Source organism: Brachyistius frenatus, unplaced genomic scaffold (genome assembly GCF_029030835.1).
Source record: "Brachyistius frenatus isolate BFR_SWC_R1_liver_20210118 unplaced genomic scaffold, ASM2903083v1 Contig_10, whole genome shotgun sequence".
Classification (NCBI taxonomy): Eukaryota; Metazoa; Chordata; class Actinopteri; family Embiotocidae; genus Brachyistius; species Brachyistius frenatus.
In genome coordinates, this window is record NW_027210609.1 from 1,554,881 (window position 1) to 1,564,868 (window position 9,988).

Here is a 9,988-nt window from a genome sequence, read left to right on the forward strand (position 1 = left end):
CCTCATTTTGGAGATACCTAGCTATTGTTTCATGCTGTCACCAACTATGTAGACAGAGGGGCTTTCACTTTGCAGAGGGACAGGGCAAGTGTCCTTGTTACTGTTAAGTGGAAGCCTCTGAATAATCATAAGCTTGTTAATAGTGTATATTTTGATTGAGCAAGTTTTCTTGTGGACAAAAGTCAGATGCTGTTCATTTTAATGGGAAACAAGGAGGAGAGATTCACTGAAACCTCAGAGTAAATGTAATTGAGCATGAAGTTTCCCCCCCACATGTGGTTGTGTGCATGCGTGTGTGTCATTGTGTGTGAACCTTTACCTGTCTTATTACCTTTCCCTGCGCTGCTGTTTGTTCTCTGATCTTGCCATTTCAACTGGAGGGCATAGTAGGTGTGACACATTTGCACCTAAACAAAAAAAAAATTAAATTTGGTTTATGCAGTAGAGAACACACAATAAGGGTATATAGGTTTTGAAATAATATGTGTCACGTTTACATTATTCACAATATTGGAAACAGGCAGCACAGGCCTTAAAAACACAGAATGGAAGTAAAGGTCCTCAAGGCTTCAGGTTTTATCAAATATTTCCAGTTGTCTCCAAGTCAAAGCACAGGATCAGGGCACTTGGTGTCTCTCCCCCCTGAGCTGTACCTGGGGGAGTCTTGCATCTCTCAGCTCATCTGCTGGGCACAGAAAAAAAACAGCTGGTCTTTTTGGCTGTGTTGTCCTTGGCTCAGTCAGTCAGCAGGGGACACGCAGGTGCTCTGCTACAGAAAGCCACACAGCAGTCGGCAGGGTTGCTGCACAGCATTTCTGTCTCCTCACTGTCAGAGAAGACGGGGCTGTTTTGGTAGAAAGGACAGACTGCAGGGTATAGATCTCAGCAGGAGAGGAAAAACCCACCTGATGGCAGGGATGAAGAGCTACAGCAGCGATCCCTTGCTTATTTACATAGATGTCACGGATCATTCAGTCAGAACAAATATCTAGACTTGGTTCTCAGGAAATGGAAAAAAAACAACCTTTGTATTCCCCAGAGCTACAAATTCATGAGACATATTGAGCAAACGACTCCCTCTCATCCGCCCTCCCAAACAAATGTGGTAGAGAAGCAGGAGACAGTCGTGTTTTGACTTATTATTATTCCCTGTGCAGAAAAAAAAAACACCTTAATTGATAGCTACTCTCTCATTAATTTACTGTACCATACTTCCCATCATGACATTAATGATAACAACAAACAGATACTGGTAGAGTGATGTAGGCTGGCTGACTCACTGAACATTTCTGATGACTGGCAGACACCCCTTGTTCTCTCCTTGCATTCAAAGATACATTAGGCAAACTTATCTTAATTTACGTGGCGCATGGGGCCAAGAGAGAGAAAACTCAACAATACTATAATATTGAATTAGTGAACAGTGTGCTGCGGTTCCTGGGACCAAGAGAAGATTGGTAACCAATTTAAGCAACAATGTACGATGGCCTTGCCACACTCGACTTTCTCACACCTTACCTGTGAATGAAATGTCATTTGCCTGTGTGGTGGTGGTGGTGGCGAGCTGAAGAGTGGCAGATAAAAGAGGTGATTGTCATCTTGGGGCCTTGGATCTCATTGAACACGCTGAAATGCCTATAGAGAATCCACTCTTTATTATAGCAGATCAATCAGGCCAGCTAAGGGATCCGCTCAGAGAAAACACACAGATCAATGACCTCAAGCTCCGCTGATCCTTGTAATGGTGAGAAAGGCAGACAAGAGGCGGGTCGCCGCTACACAGGGTCTCTCTCATTGGCCGTGCAGTTTCTCCTAAGGATTGACCTGCCAATCTGTTATTGATCCATTGAGTACAGCTGAAGGAGACAGGCCTTGCTGTTCTGTATCAGACTCCAGCCTCCTTGCTGGGGACTGCTCCCCCAGACAGAGGCCAAGTAGGTTGGAGTAGAATTAATCACTCCTTGTTTCCCTGTCTCCAGGCCTCGGGGAAGTCACCAATAAAAGCGCACCCCACACATCCAGACACACACACACTGCTGCTTATCTTCCTTTTCCTCCACCTTATCCATCTTTCTCTCCCTCCCTAACCTCCTCCTCTGCCTCTTTTTGTGGCCGGTATGCTGATGTTCTGCTGCGCAGAACAGAAAAGTGAGGCTTCACACTCTGTAAAACTGAGTCCAGTCAGCATGCTGAATGCTAAGATTTTATATTTCTGATTAGAAAAGGACTGCCCGTAGCATTCACCGCAGATGATAGAGCCAGTTGCCCTTGAGAGAGAGTCCTAACGCTCTGAGCAAACTTCAATGATCCTCTCAAGTGCTCTCTGTAAAAACAGGAGCATGATATACTGTCACTCATTTACCACACACTTTCTTTGAGGGCTCTGCAGCAGAGGAGAGTCGGTGTGCCCTTGTCCTCTTTGGGGATCTACTGAAGAGATCAGCAGTAACTCAAGCAATCAAGGTTATCTTCTTTGTGTGTCCCTTTCAGTTTTCTCCCTGCTCACCTAACAGCGTGTCCTTATTTAGTTTCACCCACTCACCAGATCAGAAAGATTCCAAAGCACAAGTATTTGCAAAACCCACGTCCCTCATTATTTGCTTAGCTCTGTAATGCAGCTATTACCTTCATTAGCGCAACGCTCTGCTAGAATCGATAAGAAAATCCCTCATTCAGAACACAATGCTTTGTATACTTCCTTTACTGTAAAATACAAACATACCCAGAGATGTTGGGCCGCAAGGCACTCTGGGACTTTCATGCTCAAATGTCAGAGCGTTTCATCCTGATGATGATGACTCACTCCCCTAGTTCTTAGTCTGCATGAAAGAACAACAGCACCAATTAATGACCGAACCTCCTCACGTGCAACAGTAGGGAAACAACCACTACATTAAATTTTACAGCAGGGCACTCAAACAGTGCTACTATGTTGAAAATACAGCTATTGATGTTAGATATATTATGCATTTAAGGATACATTTTATCTCCTCCTCCTCTCCCAAGGAGGGGGACAAGTGCCTGCATGTGAAAACAGAGCAAGACTCAGCACTCATTGACATGCTCTACTAGAGGCCTAATGGCCCCTGGGTAATGGCCTCTTTGGTCTTCAGGAAATCCTCCCTCATGCATACATCAAAGCTGGGATTGAGAAGGATACAGAGTGGAAAAAGAGAGGAGGACAGAGACATCAGTGCCACACAGGGAGGGGAGCTGAAGTAACATAGTAAAGGAAGCTCTGTAGTTTTGTTTATGATATTCACGGAAAGGTCAATCCAATATATTTTAGACTTATTGTTCAGATCAGCATTGGAACAAATAGGGCTGGGTCTCAAACTCCAGTATGTTTTTTGTCCTGACTGAATGTTACTGTAGTCTGGTCAGATTTATAGTCTTAGTTACTTCTCTGGTCAGATCTGTACTTTTTCTATGTATTTTAGAGCACTTAATCTGATTTAGATGTGCTTGCATGGCTACAGGATTTAGCATTTGACTTCCTTTGTTTTATATAGAAGAAAATATTTTTTTAAAGTGGCATGTATCTCAAGAATATTTGATATATATTATATTCACTTTTCTCACAAATGTGATCTGTACATTTTACCCCCATTGTTGATGCTGAAACAATTAGCTAATTAAATGGGTAGTCAAATGACTAAAATAAATGGCAATTAGTTTGATAATCAAATAATTGTTTGAGACACTTCAAAGCAAAACTCCCAAAAATGTATAATTTCCAACTTCCTTTTCTGCTTTGTTATGCCATACTTCATAACAAAACAAATATTCTTTGCATTTTTGACTGCTGGTCAACATATCACATACACAGTCAATTCAGAGAGACTGTAATAGAAATGACAAATATTATAATTGATTCAATATTTTACAGACAAAATTATGAACTAATCCTTAAATCATCAGAAAATGGTGAAAACAATGACTGATAGTGAAAGTAACAAGGTGCAGTATCATAAATGATATAATTTTAGATCTGTTTATCCTTAATCCACTCCCCATTTCTCCCTCTTCTTTCACTCCATGTCCATCGCTCTCTGTGCTGACACACAGTATCCCAGAGTTATCAACCAGCTGCTATAACGCGAGACCTGTAGCCCATCACCCCACAATACCTCCCGCCTCTCCTCTCACTGTCCATGTGCCATCTGCTAAGTCTGCATATTGTAGATCTGTCAATGCTACCTAATTATAATTCACACAAAAGTGTTCATTGTGACCCTGAGTGTGTTTGCAAAAGTTTTGTTTTGCTCCATATGGTAGGTACGCAGGAGGCATCTGTCTGTATGCAGGTATGTACGTATGTATGCATCTACATGTGGACTATATCCTGTAAGTTTATGCAGCAGAGCATTTCTACCTCACATTCAGAGAAAGCTGTGACCTCTACATGTCCTACACCATGAAGTGGAGCATGTGAATTCTGCCCCTTTGCAGCGAATTTAATCTCATCTCCCAGTTCAACCTTTTGTTCCACCCTTCTGGCGAGACTCATAAAGCCTATATTAGAAGGCTTTGGTGGTTTATAGCAGTCATGTTGTTTTAAAAAAACAGTGACATGTCTTGAATTCAGGTGAAAATGAAATGGGAGCTACATCAAGCTGCTCCACAGTGGCATGCCGACATCAAATTAGGCTTCAATACATTTGCAGTGAGTGAAGTGCTAGGTGTCACCACATTAAACGGTGTCAGTATTAAAGAGGCAAAACTAACAGGCCCGTGGCGCCTTCAGTGGTTTGATAAGGCAAGCGGGTGGTCCTGTCTGAGCGTGGTCTACTCCTCTACTCGTGCCACAGTGGAGTGAGAAGTGCATAGTCGCTTGCCCGCCCTGCCGTCACATTAAAGCGCATCTTAATTGGCATTAAAACTGGTGATAAGGGCTTAATGAAGGAATTAATAGATAACACACATTCTGGAGCTTATTCTCCACAGTCACACTCTGACAGACACATAAACACACACAGCTGTACTCAAACGGGCAGATTTTACAACCAAAGACGGAGAGAGTAAGAATTCATGAGGAAATAGGTGGCCTGCAGCAGGAGGCAGGACCAAGACTGAAAGCCTGTAATACATCACATCACCTTGCATGACAAAAGCTCACCTTCTCAGCTGGAGCTTTGAGTTTGAATGGGATGCTGTACACTGCCATCACTCTGTTAAATGGCTTTTGAAATTTGATTCCCTTTTAAAGTAAACACTCCATGAAAAGAGGGTTTAATTTTGTTTATGGCGTCTATACTGCGCTGTGTGTAATCTATTAATATCTAATTATATATGGTCAAGTACATAGTGTGGATCACTGCCACATATGACAGCATTTATAGAGAAAGCAAGTCTACAATGCCTGTCCCTAAATGGGCCTATAAAAATACACGTGCCTGCAATAATGCGCAAAAAAAACCACTTGAAAAGACAAAACATTATTACATAGAATAGAGATGAAATGATAAGGACATTATTAGTTGATCAGCTGACCTCACAAAACTAGCAGTTTGTGTAGCTACTGCAGGCGCTTCAGGAAACGGTAACAGGCATATTACTATGGTTCAACATTTAAGTGGTCAATTCAAACATTTAGTATATTAATCACTGCTCAAAACAGTTATAAGTTGCAGTCTATTCGTAAATTCAGCTGTTTTAACTTGTGATCACTGTTCAGTTTTCAATGCTGATGGTTTACGTTTATCATTTAGCTATTTTATAAGTGTTTTATATGTGTATATATATATATAGATATATATATATATATCTATATATATATATATGAAGGCACAGAGTAGTACTAATGTTTGATCAGCTGGAAGAACAGAAGAGTTTTAAAACAAGCTAATAGACACACAGCTCTGACATATCATTGACGTGCAACATTGTTTAAGTTAACGTATTAGCGAAACATTAGCTACCCCACACATTAGGTGCAATTTGGAAACGGGTTACATTGCGGACATCCCAAAACGTTTGAAGCTGGTGACGGAAGGTCCTTGCAGTTGATTGGTTAATGGTTAATTCGAACTCGTCCAATCAGGTGCGTGTGACGCTGGGCTCTTGATGACGCTCCAGAACTTTCCTTCAAGGCCACGGTACAATATGCTTTACTCATATTTAATATAGTAGGCCTGTATATTAATGATATAGTCATGTTTCATATTTACAGATGCAATTATTTCTGGGCTATAATGTGATTAAAAGATTCAGCAAAAGAAGGACCTGCCTTACCACTACTGAATCCAGGTGACACTCCTGTGGGTCAGATGCTTTCTGCTTAAAAAAAAATTGAACAATAAAATATAGTCTATGTAGTTGTTTTCATACAGATATTGTCACTATTCCCTACGTTGTTACTTACTAGAGGAACTATACTAAAGACCTAGATAAAAAAAAATAATTATGGACTTCACCCTACAAATATTTTCTGAGTAATACAGCTAGAAACAGATTTTATCAAGCAAATCATTATCATGTTTAGTTGAAGGGGATTTCACTGTAAATCAGTCACTGGAATACTTCCATAAACACTTCTTTATTTGTTTTAGCAGTGTACCATTAAAGACTGTGGAATGATTTTAAGTACTCTTATGATTGACAATATTGACTCTGATTTCACTGTATGCCTACAGAATGTTTTGATTGGTTTGAATAAATGTAATAGCAATGAAATCAAAGAATAGTATATGATAAATCCAATAATTCTCTTTTTATATTAAAAAAAAAACATATTTGTCATCCGCTACATATATGAAAATGAAACCATGTTATAACCTACATAAAATCTATTCTCTCCTCCAAACATAAGGAAGCTATGAAGACAAGAAGTTTGTGCACCTCCTTTAACATAAATTTGTATAAATGAAAGTGGTCCTCTGGCTTGGCAAATGTATATCGCCCCATGGCATTGTGTTCTGTTCTGCTTATTTGTTCACTCTATAATGCAAGATTGATCTCTGCCACCTGTTTGTGTTGTATTCGTGACTGCTCCCGTTCACCTGTTTTTGTAGTCACAATTATATAATAAAAAAGTTTTTTTTTGAAATGCCAGTGTAACACTAAATTATGTAACCCGTCTGATTCTGTGACTAGTATGAAGCTGAATATAAAGTGCTCTACAGACAGAACTATTGTATTGTGAGTGCTACCTCAGCTATCAAAATATGACCTTGTCTGTACCTATAAATGAGTAGGCAATCCTGTCAAAGTGAAAAATGGAGTTAAGTTTAAAAAAAAAATGATTTGGAAAAATGGTGAAAACTGTGATTTGGGTCCTATGAAATGTGAAAGACCTGGCCACAAATAACATTCATAGCAATCGTTTCAATTAAGTTTATTTTTAACTGAAATAATACATCCAGACAAAAATCTATGTGTCAGCATTAAGTGTCACATTGACATACAAGCTCAAATGATATGCTATGGATCATGATGTGTAAAAATTATGACCACAATCTAAGTTTACCTGACACAAACATGTGTACAACTAATCCCACAGTGACAGAATTAAGATTGATATCAAAGACAACTGTCTGTACAGCTGAGGAAATATAGTCAATATAACATATCTATACTAGTTTTCAATGTCAAAGTATTTACAGCAAGTACTGCATATGACCAATAACGCTGCAAAATAGTACTGCATATGGATGCACAAGGGAAATGTAACATTTCTGTTTATGAATGCTCGTGCCATATCACAATACCTTGTTACTTTTGGTAGAAGTCTACATTTATACATTTTTAATTAAAGTGTATCTAAGGATAGGAAAACATAGATTTTCCAACAGTACAAAACACAAATATATTAAATTTATAAAAATATAAAACAAAAAAAAGCCACCATGAATCCTTATTTAAGAAGCTGGGAGCAGGTTGTTTGTCCATTTGGGTTGATACATTATTAGGGTCCGAGCACCAAAGGCGCGAAAGCCCTATTGTTATCCAAGCGATTATTATTATTCTACGTAAACAACTGCATTTTTGGAGGCTTTATCATACTCAAAAACTCATGAAAGTTGCTACACCCGTCTCTCCCGGCGAACTTTAACGAACTCCTCTTTCAGATTTTGTCGGACCGACTTAAAATTTATTCTGTGCACTCTTAACATGTTTGAAATTAAAAGTTATCAAAATAATTAGTTTTTGTCGATCGGTGTGCCCGTGGTGTGGCGGCCAAAAAGTGACCCAAAAGTCATGCTATAGCATGTCGTCCAAAATGTGATATAAAAGTCATACTATAGAACACCATCCAAACAGTGACCCAAAAATGACTTTTAGGTCCCTTGGAATTTGAACCATTAATAGCAACCTTGGTGAAGTAGAATCTTTTACCTGTTGAACCGACAGTTCAACAGAACAAGCTCTGAGTGAACTCCGTGAAACACTTTCTTCTGCCGCAATTTTTCCTCCAGTGCTGAAGATAGTCCAGCGGTCTACGACGCCACTGACGAGCTGGAAACAACCTCATGAAGACGGGTTTGAGCCCCGCCAAGATAACACACGTGGGTCATGGTTTACTGAGGGCAAGTCCCCTTAATAAGCCACACGGTGCACGGAGAGCAAATCCGTCTAAGGGTAAGCCACGTGGTTCACAAAGGGTGAGACCTCCTAAGGCAAATCCCCCTAAGGTTAAGCCAGATGGTTTACAGGGGCTGAGTCCCTCTAAGGGTAAGCCACTCAGGTTTGTACATAGAGTCATACTAATACCAAACCAAAGGTCAACAACAATACAAAACTCAAACAAAAAAAAGTCCAAAAGACACTTTTTATTTTTCATATTTCGGACAACATGCATGCATGACACAGTGGTGCAGTGGTTAGAGCGGTTGCCTCAGTGAGAAGTAACTTGAGGCATGCATGTCAGTTCAGAAAAAGGTCATACTCCAAAAAGTCATGAAAAGTCATCCAAAATATCCAAAGTATGTCGTCCGAAATATAAAAAAATAGTCATACTATAGCACGTCGTCCAAAAAGTTACCCAAAATTCATTTTTGTATAGGGTATAGAGTATAGAGTAAAGAGTATATAGTATATAGTAAAGCCAGGGCGATGCGGCGAAGTTTGATGTTTCGCTGTGACACAGGAAGTTGATGTTTAAGGTCAAACGATGTTTCAAACCTCACGAAACTTTGCACATGCGTCAGGCACCAACTTTCATGAGTTTTTGAAGATGTTAAAGTCACCAAAAAAAGGCATTTTCTTTTAAAGAAGAATTAGGAACAAGATCAAGAAAAAAATTTAAACTGCAAGCGGGAATATCTTGGCATGCTGCACGTCGGGGAGCCAGCGGCCCCGACTCGCTGGATCCCCAGCTAAGAGGGCCCGCATATCACTGCTGTTTTAATTATTGATTATTATTGATTATGGGAATTATTATGGATTCATTTTATGTCAATCAATTTAGAAGCTAATTATTTTAGAACTAATGTTGAAAGCACTTTACTACTGGAGCAAAAAAGAGGAAGGAGGAAGGATATTCATGCTTAATTATTTACCAAGCTTCCTCCTTAACATGAAGACCATCTATCTGGAGCTGGCTCATGCTTCTGTGATTGTTTTACCATTCTGCCTGCTCTAGTAGCGCACACTGCATTTCCTTTATGCGTGGTTTCATGGTCCAAAGGTCACATATTCCCACCGCACAGCAACATGAAAGTACAAAACACTGCAAACAGAAAAACTAACCAAGCAGGTGAAACAGAGAGCTTTGTTCTTATTGAGGATGCTCCTTCTGAGCACCTAATGAAGCCAGCAGTGAAAGTATTTCCTTATTAGAGCTAATGGATGCTTATTGTATTGTATCTTGAGCATTGAAAGTGTTGCATTTATTTTTATTGTTATCAGTGTTATCATTGTCTCACTTCAATTATGTAGGGATAAGCAACATTACAGGAAAATATATGATACAATGAACATTAGGGCGCAATAATATATTTGCATAAATGACTTGTTTTTGCTCAGACAACGGCGCTGTCTATTTGTC